General features: G+C 33.7%; 1 long non-coding RNA gene across 1 annotated transcript; it reads left to right on the forward strand.

The window, feature by feature from the left end:
• Positions 1 to 1,157: 1,157 nt before the first annotated feature.
• Positions 1,158 to 3,912, forward strand: LOC113393690 (uncharacterized). Its single transcript, XR_003368511.2, has 3 exons — positions 1,158 to 1,490; positions 1,827 to 1,881; positions 3,852 to 3,912. It is a non-coding gene; the product is annotated as an uncharacterized LOC113393690 (long non-coding RNA).
• Positions 3,913 to 11,761: the final 7,849 nt, after the last annotated feature.

The raw sequence follows: 11,761 nt of genomic DNA on the forward strand, positions 1-11,761 counted from the left end.
ACACATTACTATCTTCAAAAATTAAGATTATATTTTTGTCAAATTTTATTCACTATCTAGTCTAGAAAACTCCCTGATATCACTGCTTGTTATTCGATTATCTCGGCAAAGTATGGCAACACCATGTGGAATCCTATAACCTATTCCAATGGAAGTAGGAATAAAGACAAACAATCCTAAATCCTTAGATTTATGGATTTCATGCGGTTTGCTAATAAATCAGCTCTGTGCATTACTAAGAGTGTATAATTAATATATCTTTATTTATAATGCAACACTATTTCAATTAACTACTTATTTCCACTTTAATTTTACTTCCAATATTTTGAAAACTTTTGTTGACGTTCAAAAAGGCATTTTTTTGCAAATAGTGAATATCATAGATTAATTGAGCTCTCCACCAATGATATCGCGTCAATTTGCTGTCAAATGTTGTTTATTTGGATTTCTCCTCTTATGGTTGGAATAGAGTTTATTTCATTAATGATTTATAGTATTTTATATCTTTCCAACAGTTTTCCATTTGTACATTTCCATCTTCAAAACTAAAGCTTGCATAAAACTCTTCTTTTTTTTCGAACTGTAAGTTGCTGGCCCTAATGGCCTCTACAGCGTCACCGAGTAAAACTATTCGTAAAACTCTTCAATCTGATAATTACCCCTTCTAGAAGGGTGAATTAAAATAAAGGTAATCTATGGTTCTTGTAATTCAAACTAGCCTCGACCATTTCATACAAATAGGTTCAGTGGTGTAGAAGTAAAAGTTTAACATAGTTACGCATTTATAATATTTGTTTAGATAAACCTAGAAGATGAAACTTAGACCTATAAATACTAATATTGTCAAAAATATTTTTTCTACCAACATAATTTTTATCTAATTATTTATCATCATATCTACTTGAAACTATGTCAGCACTCAGCCTAGACATTTTTCTCAATTGTTTCATATATAGTATCGAGACTGGCATGAGTCTACAACTATACAGCCGGGTCATTCGTTTCTAAAACAATTATTAAATAGATAAAAAGTCAATTCCTATCGTAGTAATTTTTATTCGAGATATTTCTACTATCACAGTTCACGACAAATGTTTAATATTTATTTTAAAGTATAGACTATAGACAATTTCCATATTATTAATTTTCAGTTCATTGATTTGACATAACATTGTAAACACCGAGTACAATGAACCTTTTGTTAAAACTAGAATTATGAAAGAAATAATTGTTAATATACAGTGTTATGAATTAAATGTGTCTTAAAATGTGCCATATTTGTTTTTTAAAGTGAAATTTGTGATGAATTTATATTTATTTTATACGTTTCGCTGTTTGTGTAACATGGGCGTGTGAAGTTATATTTTTTGTATTTATAGTGAAAAAGTGATAAAAAGTTTTACGATTTTAATCAAAGAATGACTGTTTATGTAAATTAAATAAGTTAACGTGATATTTTAACTAACTTTAATACATTTTCGACGTTAAATGTGAGTAAATCTATACATATACTTGATTCGACCTCTCTTAACAAAAATAAGTTTTCTTCAATGAAAATAGAATTGCTAAGCTTAAGCAGATGGTTAAAAGAGTTCCACATAAAACAGAACATTATTTAATATTATTTCAAATGATTTTAAACAACGTATTTGTAAAAAATACATAGAAACTTTGATCATTATGATTGATATCAGAAAATTAATTGCAACTTGTTTTTTATTGAAGTTATGTCCATATTTTTTCTATATTATTATTTTGAATACTTAAATAAATTATTTATAATCCCCTTCTTTGAATATTGATATCAATATTTTATATATTTATAGGTAATGTCTAAATCAAGATAACAGAAAATGGAAGAAGCAAGTGAAGCTAGCTACTGTGAGTATTATAATAATTTAATATAAATTTGCAATAATAACAGCAGAGATGTAAAAAGTCATGTTGCTAGATGTGGTTGTGCTAGTCAGCTAGTCTCTAATACAACATTTTATCTCTACTTATTATAAAATAAAGTCGCTTCTTGATATGTATGCATAGATCTTTTAAACTATGCAATGGATTTTAATGTCGTTTTTCATTAATAAATGTTAGTGATTCATGCTTATTACAGGATAGCAAAGAATTTCAAATTTCTTAGTTTTAAGTAACATCAAGATTTTTTCTTATTATGTTTGGTCTTTGCTCTGAAAGTTGTATATAGACCCCATGTGAAGCCGGGCTGGTTAGTCAATTAGTATATTAGGTAATTAGTACTAATTCACATTGTCTGAACTTATGGTATTGTCTGTTGCCAGTCCACTAATGAGAACGGCCCTGGACAGAAACAAATGAAGGTTATTATGAGACAGCATTTTCAGTAAAACTAATAACACAAAAAATGATGGTTTTAATGTTTTTTTAAAAGCAGTATTATCTTTATTTATTATGATATTAACAACATCATGAAATTGTTTCCATTTCTATATGAATTCAATTTTGTAGTGTACACAGAATTTACTAGAGAAATTAATAATATTTGTACCTTTGTCTAATAATAACTATATAAAGAAAGAAAAGAAGCTATGTTTAAACCGGTTGTCATGTTATGGGCATGTTATGCGGAATGAGGACCATGTTCTGAGGAAGGTCTTGAGCATGGATGTGGATGGATATAGCGGTAGGGGACGACCAAAGAAACGATGGATGGATTGTGTAGAAGACAATATGGTTAAAAATAGCATTAATTGTGAGATGACGTTCGACAAAGTAGTATGGAAGAAGAAGACCCCAAGTAGAATTGAGATAGGGGCAGGAGGATGTATGTTTAATAATAACTATTTACTGGTTATCAAAATAAAGATTAACAAATCAGAAACAATATTTTATGCAGTTGAATATAATTTTTTTTTAATTTAAGGTCCGTATCATAAAAATGAATTATAAAATTTAAAAACTTAAAAACACTATTTGGAGATTGAACATAATCAATTTGGCAAACTATATTGATGGTTAAGAATTAATTGTTACTGCTTCTATTTAAGTTAGGTAGGAATGGGATTTCCCACTTGATGGTATGTGATCCTCTCCACCCATCCACATTGGTACTGTGAGAAATCTTCCATCTTACAAATTTTCAATGAGCCACTAACCTTGGGAACTAAGATGTTATGTCTCTTGAGCCTGTAGTTACACTGGCTCACACACCCTTCAAACCAGAACACAAAAATACAACATTTTCAATACTGCTATTTAATATTAGATTAAATAAATTAAAATGTTTGAGAATATATAAATGACAATAAATAAACATTTTATTAGAATCTTCTGTGAATTAAAACAATAAAAAAAAAATTAAACCATATATAACAGAGAGACTGAGAGATAAAGGTAACACGACGATTCCTAGCGGTTCACTCTACTGTAAGCTGGGTGATTTTGTTTAAATAATATTTACTGTATTAGAAAATATACTCTATTGCGACCATAAGAGGAGAAAAGCCGAATAAACAACATTTGACAGCAAATTGACGCGATACCATTGGTCGAGAGCTCGATTAATCTATGGCGTTCACTATGGATTCGTGAAAAAATGGCGTTTTGAACGTCGACGAAACTGTTATTAACTTTGGAAGTAAAATTAAAGTGGATACAAGTAGTTAAGTGTAACAGTGTTGTATTATAAATAGAGATATGTTAATCGTAAACTCTTGTAGTGCACAATATAGCTGAGTTATTAGCGAATCGCACGAAATACTTAAATGTAAAGTTTGTTTATCTTTATTCCTACTGTATTGTAGCGATTGTAGTAGGCTATAGAAGTTTTAAAAGTAAATGATTGATCATTATATTGTACTATTCTATTGTTACAGGTGAAAAGGACAGTTGGGACGATTGGGTGAGCCATTCGTCACTGAGCCAGCCTGAGGAGGTGAGCTATGAGAGATGTAGGCCTTAAATTAGATGTTGTAAAACGGATCATAATAAATTAAAAGCATATGTATGTGACATACATAACATAAACATAATCAGTCTGTAAATTTCCCACTGCTGGGCTAAGGCCTCCTCTCCCGTTGAGGAGAAGGTATGGAGCATATTCCACCACGCTGCTCCAATGCGGGTTGGTGGAATACACATGTGGTAGAATTTCGTTGAAATTAGACACATGCAGGTCTCCTCACGATGTTTTCCTTCACCGCCGAGCACGAGATGAATTATAAACAAATTAAGCACATGTAAATTCAGTGGTGCCTGCCTGGGTTTGAACCCGAAATCATCGGTTAAGATGCACGCGTTCTAACCACTGGGCCATCTCGGCTGTTATATTATTATGTTATATTATTATTGTGACATCATAGAACCGAATTCAATGAGTTTATTTTTAAGTTAGGTTAAATTAAAATCTGCTCGTCATTGTTTTGATCATCAGCTAGTTGGGGTGGGGTTTTTAGGATTATATTGTAGTCGTTGTTGTCGGTACAATGCGAAAGCGATCACATAACGCCCGACGAAGTGACGTGGAGGGTACCGTTGGTTTTTTAGTGGGTATTCCGGTTCACTAGGCGTCTTGGGCACTGGCGGGTCCACTTTGTACCATACGTACTTTTATTAGTTCACGGAATCAAGATAGTTAAGAACCCGTTGTAAAGGCAATTTCATAGAGGTTGACTCGGTACTTGTACTGTTTCGAAAATTATATTAAAAAAATATATATTAAAAAAAAAAATCACTGATTGCGTGTTTTTTTTTTAAATAATTCCTTTTTGTAATTGTAGGTGCGAAAGAAACCAAACGACTTGTATGTACGTACATTTTTTTTTGTTGAACTTGAGATCTACATGTAGAATAGTTCTCTTCTTTTTTCAATCTAATATGTGCTGTGTCGTGGTGCACTTTTGAAATGTCCATGTTTTTATTAATATGGTTCGTTAAAATTGTTATCAATTATATCAATAACTATCAATTTCGTAGCTCGTGACGTTATTATTGTTGTAAAAATTTGTGTTTAATTCTGTTTCTGTGTGTACATTCTCAAACAGATATACGTATATGAACAACTTGTCTTATTTTAAATTTCAGTAACCAAAATAATACAATTTTTAAGTCGGTGAAAAGTAATGATTCCCTAACATAGTGTTACTATAACTAAATAAACAAATAAAACATAAATAATATTTTATCTGTAATAACATGGCCGCCCCAATTCGATTTTTAAACAAGGAACATATCCTCATTCTTAAAGTTCCCGCCGTTATAATGTAAAGTGGGCCGCGAGATCTGTATCCTGCATACTTTATTGATATAACCCTGCAATAAAAATGCGAAATGGTGAGTGATTGTTTTTATTTGTTTTGTTACGGTGGGACATTTTAACTTGATTAGTTAAAACGTACAGATCATTATAATATGTTGCATATACTTTGTCAGATATTGAGAACGGGACAAGGTATGGTCCCTTACACATTAAAGAATCCGGGGGCGGAAACTAGTTTATATATTACTATAGACCCTAGCTGACTTCGCACGGGTGCAACTTGTTAATCTCATCTAACCCGTAGCAACGGATCGAATTGATATTTGTATTAATTTATGACATACGCAAAATACTTTACTGGTCCTAGTCTACTATTTATATGGACTTATTACACTTCTAGAGTATAGTATTTTTCTTCTGATTTACACGATGCATCCATTTCATTACCCTGAATATTCTTATCTTATTGATCTATCGAATAAAAAAGAACCGTTAAAGCCGATACTTAATCTGCGGAATCAATACAAAAAACTGTTTTTGAAGTCAGCTAAAAATTCCTAGAAGTTGAACCGACGGCGACGAAAATAATTACTGTTAATATTAAGTGCATCTCTAGTTTATATATTAGATAAACAAAAATAAATTCCAGGAACATGCTACACTACGCGTCGGCTGTTTTACAATTGTGTCAACATTCCCGCCAAATGTCGAAATGCAATGGCGGAGACATTGCGTAATGACGTGCTCAATGGAAATTCATCCTTATGCGTATGTTATTAAAAGTTATTTTTGTTTAGAAACGGTTAAATGTCATGACCATAGGATAATATTTTTAATAGCGTTTAGAATAAGGCGTAGTTTTCGGTGTATTGTTTTTGCGTGACCCATTTTTTTTTTATCGTGCGTTAACGAACTATAGAGGTTTTATTCGAAGCGGTGTAATTAAATCTTTTTGTTTTCATAGGACGCTTTTTTTTTTTTCTTTATTATGACAAATCCAGAGAAGTAGGTTCTTTAATAAATCCCGCCATAAATTTTATGTGTGAACATTTTAACCAATAGGAAAACAAGAAAGAGTTGCTTTTTATAAATCAAAATATACTTTATTCAAGAAGGCTTTTACAAGTACTTTTGAATTTAACAAACTATTTAAAGTGAAGCTACCACCGGTTCGGAATGTTGATTCTACCGAGAATAGCCGGCAAGAAACTCAGTAGTTACTCTTTTTCAACATTTAAAATACAAAGTTATGTTATTTATATAAAATATCCTGCCTGGCAAACCAAGACAGTGTTAGCTCTACTCTTTTATGATCTATATAATCTTGTATCGAATAATATGTTTTTTTTATTAATGTATTTTTTACAAATGATTTTAATTTATGAATCGGCAAAGTTAAAAATATCTGCGGGATTTTATTATAGAAACGGACGTTATATCCGTATCGGATGTACGAACGGGTTTTTATGTGGTATTCTATTGGCGCGCTTTGGGAGTGAGACCGACTCGCACGCCGCGACGGCGAACGTCACGACTCCCTTAAAGACACATGAGTGTGTCCACAGCCGTTCTCTACTGTCGTGTGCGTGCGTGACGCGAAAAATATAAACCTACTTTGTTTTTAATATATGTTAGCCAGGGCCGGATCTACCGATACATATGGCTTTTTGGGCTTCAGCCCAGGGCCCCGTGGATTCAAGGGGGCCCCAGTTAAGTCAAGTCAAAGTCAAATAGACGATAATGCGAAAGAATCCATAACTCTATTAAATTAAACAGATCGTATGGTTTGCAGCCCAGCGAGTCCTGCAATTATTCAAACCCATTCGATTAATTTAATTCAAGTCTACGTTCAGATATGTCTTAGGTGGGCTCCTAATTAGTGTTAGCCCAGGGCCCCCTGAACTTACGGTCCGGCCCTGATGTTAGTAAGACTATATTTATTTTAATACTAAATAAAAAGCAAAGAGTTGCCGTGGGTTGGAACGAAGTTGCCTTCATTACATATTATTTATTAAATAACAGACACAATGAAATAAATTAACAAGTCTTAGAGAATATATAAATTGCATGAAATTATATTGTTGTTAAAGCGACGCGCCCGGGGGGGGGGGGGGTAGTCACGCTTGTGCGATACCTGCCAGTTCATTCTAATGTAAGCAGCGTTAAAGAACTTCGTTCCAAACGAAATTTTACTCCTTAAGTCCTTATTGCTTTCTTTTGATTATAAATAAGGACTATAAATATTAATTTCGATGTTTCGCGTCTTAGACCTTATTGAATTGAAGTTAAAATAAAATTTACGTAGTTGGAAAAGAATACAATGAATTTAGTTTGTGGAAGCGCTTTGTACAAAGTCTCTTTGTCCGGGTACCCATCATCTATTCTAACACTAAACAGCAATAAAAATTTATATGATCTTATACAAATATTATAAATGCGAAAGTAACTCTGTCCGTCTGTTGCTCTTTCACGGCCAAACCATTGAACTGAATTTGATTAAATTTAGTATGAAGCAAGCTTGAACCTCCCCCCCCACTCTGGGACCCCTACATCTCGACTTTTGACACGTGCGTTGAAAATGCACGCGTATTATTTTTACACAAGCGTTTGTTTATTTTAATTATAAGCAATTAAAAGTTTCATCATTTCTCCATTTGATTAATGACAGCATCAATAATGGCGCGGAAGTGATTTTTTTCTCGTCGAGTGTCCGCCATTTTGGTTTATTTTCGTATATGGTATGGCCAGTTTTCTCTTTATAGGGTTGAACTTCGTTGTTAATTTAAATTCAATTATTTATCTACGGTTTAAATACAGGGTTATTGGTAATTCGACGTATTCCCGTTAGGAGGTGATAGGGGTGACTATTTGCGATAATTTTAACCCCATATGAATTATGCAAAAGTGAACCATTTTTGAGTTACAAACGTGTGAAGGAAATTGTTGGTTCTTCGGGGCCCTCTCAGGATGGGGGCCCTGGGCACGTGCCCCATGTGCCCAATGGTAAAGACGGTAATGCGTATACCGTCACGGCATACGATTCGTATACGTTTCGCGTCAAAACCATAGAATGTTGTAAATGATTATTTGGTGTGTGCCCAGCGTTGATTCTCCCGCATGCTGCTTGATTGAATAAACTGTTTTCCTTCTATGTAACATCACTTTCCGAGCAGTGAGGCACTGAGTATGTTACTGAGTAATTAAAATTCAATTGAAAGCGCCTCAAATTAAGATTTAATATACAATTTATATTTGATATGTTATTGTAACGGAGGATAAAAACGTAAAGGCTGAACGCTATAATCACACTTTCTAGTTGTAAAGCACCACACGCATCACATTTGTTCACAATCGGACAGATTATTAGGCTTATTATGTTGGTAATAGAATAATAATACTCCAAATGAGCTCACAATATATGCTTTATTCCCTGTACCGAAGGCTTCCGATAGTTGGAATGGCGGCTCGGCTGTGATTGGCTGGCTTGGCTTTGCAGTTGTTAAGCACGCTGTCATTGGCTGAAGCGGTGTGACGTAACATTATACAGTTGTTTAAAAATGTAACTGCGTCGGAATATAGTAATTTTATGACGTCAAAGTGTTAACAATGCTAATAATAATGTAACATAACCTTATTTGTCAAAATTTCTTTATAGTCATTCAGTCACGTCATCTTTGAAAATAATACCAAACAGTTTTTCGATAATACCATATCTCCTAGTAGGTGACGCTATCTGAGCAAAAAGTTTTATTACAAATATTATAGTCCACAAAATTTCCAAGACGTTTTCTTTGAAAGATTCTTGAGTCGGATAAATGGTTTACGAGTTACACGGGTTACAATGTCAAGGTCACCAAATGAACCGGATTAGTATCTATATAGGACTAGTGAGCCGTAATACACGAAAAACAGGACCAATATATAATAACATACGTAGTGGAATTATATTATGATAGATTAATGTCGGAAATGCAAACACCAAAAAGATGAGAAAAGATTTTTAATCCGTATGTTAATACATTCGAGAACGTTCCAGAAGCGAGTGAGAGATATCAATTTTTTTTTTAAAACTATTCAGCTAAGGAACATTCTTTAAGACCCAATCATTAAACATTTATAGAGTAAACATTATGTGAGACCCAATTCATAATTATTTCCCTTATGACATTGTGTTTATAAAGACAGCTCTAATATATTATAATGAACCAATGAAAATGAATGTGTACTATTATATTATGTATGTATTATATTATGACTTAAATTACTGTACCGTTCCCATATATGTAAATATTATGATCCTCCGCCCAAAGGTTGCCTGGAAGAGATCGCTGCTGAGCGATAAGGCCGCCTGTTGCACCTCATGCAACTTTGTGTTGCAATATTGTAATTTTTAGTTTTAAGTTTGGGTGCAATAAAGAATAAATAAATAAAAAAAAATATATATATAAACCAAACTCAACAAAGTCCAATTTGCCGAATGCAATTTCTCGCCGTTTCCATTAAATCATGGATATATTCAACCAATCCATTGTAAAACCATAGTGGGACGAAGTTGCCTTCGCTATAAGTATGTGTTAAGTAACAGACAACGAAGAAATTAGCAACGTTAGAAAATAATTAAAATGATAGAATTGTTTGACGACCTCCGTGGTCGAGTAGTGTGTACACCGGTTTTCATGAGTACGCCACTCCGAGGTCCCGGTTTCGATTTCCGGCCGAGTCGATGTAGAAAAAGTTCATTAGTTTTCTATGTTGGCTCGGGTCCGGGTGTTTGTGGTGCCGTCGTTACTTCTGATTTTCCATAACACAAGTGCTTTAGCTGCTTACATTGGGATCAGAGTAATGTATGTGATGTTGTCCGATATTTATATTTATTTAATTGTTATTAAAAATCCCGTGAGAAGTAAAACAATAGCATATAAAACCGTATGCAAAAAAAAGAGAAGAAGGCACCTGGAGGGGGCATATAAAGCATGTTCCTTATGTGACGACTTTTGCCAGTTCACTCTATTGTAAACGCGTGAAAGTTCTCGGTAGTAAACATTTTAATGTCTCTCCGTGCCTTCGTTTGAGGAGTGGCGGTAGTTGTTAGGTACAATATGCTCTTCCTGGATCCCCGATAACGGATATGCAAAATTTCATGACAATCGGATGTGTGGTTAAGACGTTAAAGCTTAAGTTAGTGTTTTATTAAATGGGATAGAACTTTGTATAAAAATGTCTCAGAATTTTTTTTACTTAACTTGTTAATAATAATTTATTCAAGAACTCGATGCGTAGGCAGCCCTGGTTAGTGTGGTGGTACTACGAGTGTCTAACTCACAATACACTCGCCTTACATCTCATGGCAGAAATTCGATTGCTTCGTTGTTTTATAGGTTAGCGTATAAGACCGCAAATTGCAAGGTTTCAAGCTCGGATCAGACCGTAAAAAAGTTATGGAGTTTTTGTCGATTCTCAACAACTAACAGTTAGTCTGGAAAGTGCCCGTGGTCACAGTTTTGATGTAGCTCCTGAGGTTTAGTCAGCGTTAGCAATATGAAAATATTTTTTTGGATAAAACATTTTCGCAGTTCAATTACATTTATATATATAAAAGCGAAATACACCGATTAATCACGAAATCTCAAAAACTACAACTAACTAGGGTGTAGACATCCGCTAAGGACGAATTTTACGAAACTCCACTCCTAATGGGGGTAAAACGGGGGTTGGAAATTGTGTGTTATAAATTTCGCGTGGGTAAAACCGCTGGTTCAGTTATTATATTATATGTATACACAAACCTTCTTCGTTTGTAACTCTTACCATTAGTCATAATCGTATCAAAATCCGTTCAGTAGTTTGAAGAAGTAAGCGACTTGTGTTTTACTATAATTACTATGGTTTTATAGAATGGCTAATGACTTTTTTCAGTTAGGCATGGCCGCCGTAGCTATGATCGGTCAGGACGAAAATATATAACCTTAAATTTTATAAATTAATTGGATAAGTTATATAAGTTAGGCTCTATGCAAGTCAAAACCAATGTATTATACTTTTTTTATGTAGATTACAATCTTCAAGATTGATTACACGTAAATTCGGTAAAATGTAGAGGTATCCAGGTAAACCGGCAACGTCACGGTAGCATGCGAAAGCGATCCCGTAGCGCCCGCCGATGAGACGGAGAGGGTAACGCTGGTTTTTTAGTGGGTATTCCGGTGTACCGGGACGTATCTTGGGCACCGGCGAGTCTTACATACCCCCGCCCACTTCCACTTGGGCTAAATGCGTAACGCGTTTTTCCAGCGATAAAAAAAGGTAAACCGGCAAAATATGTAGGTGTTCTTTCATTCATTTTAAACGTAATTAAGTTCTTCCTGTATATCATGAGCAAATCAACAATATTCAACTCTACGAATTTTAAAAATCTACATTTTTTTAAATTAATAATACGTCTAGAGTTTATTAAGAACTTTTAATATATCAGGTAAATATTATAAATTTTTGATGTACATCAATCTAATTCATGAATATATTGTACTA

The sequence above is a fragment of the Vanessa tameamea genome, chromosome 31 (assembly GCF_037043105.1).
Source record: "Vanessa tameamea isolate UH-Manoa-2023 chromosome 31, ilVanTame1 primary haplotype, whole genome shotgun sequence".
In the NCBI taxonomy this organism is placed as follows: domain Eukaryota; kingdom Metazoa; phylum Arthropoda; class Insecta; order Lepidoptera; family Nymphalidae; genus Vanessa; species Vanessa tameamea.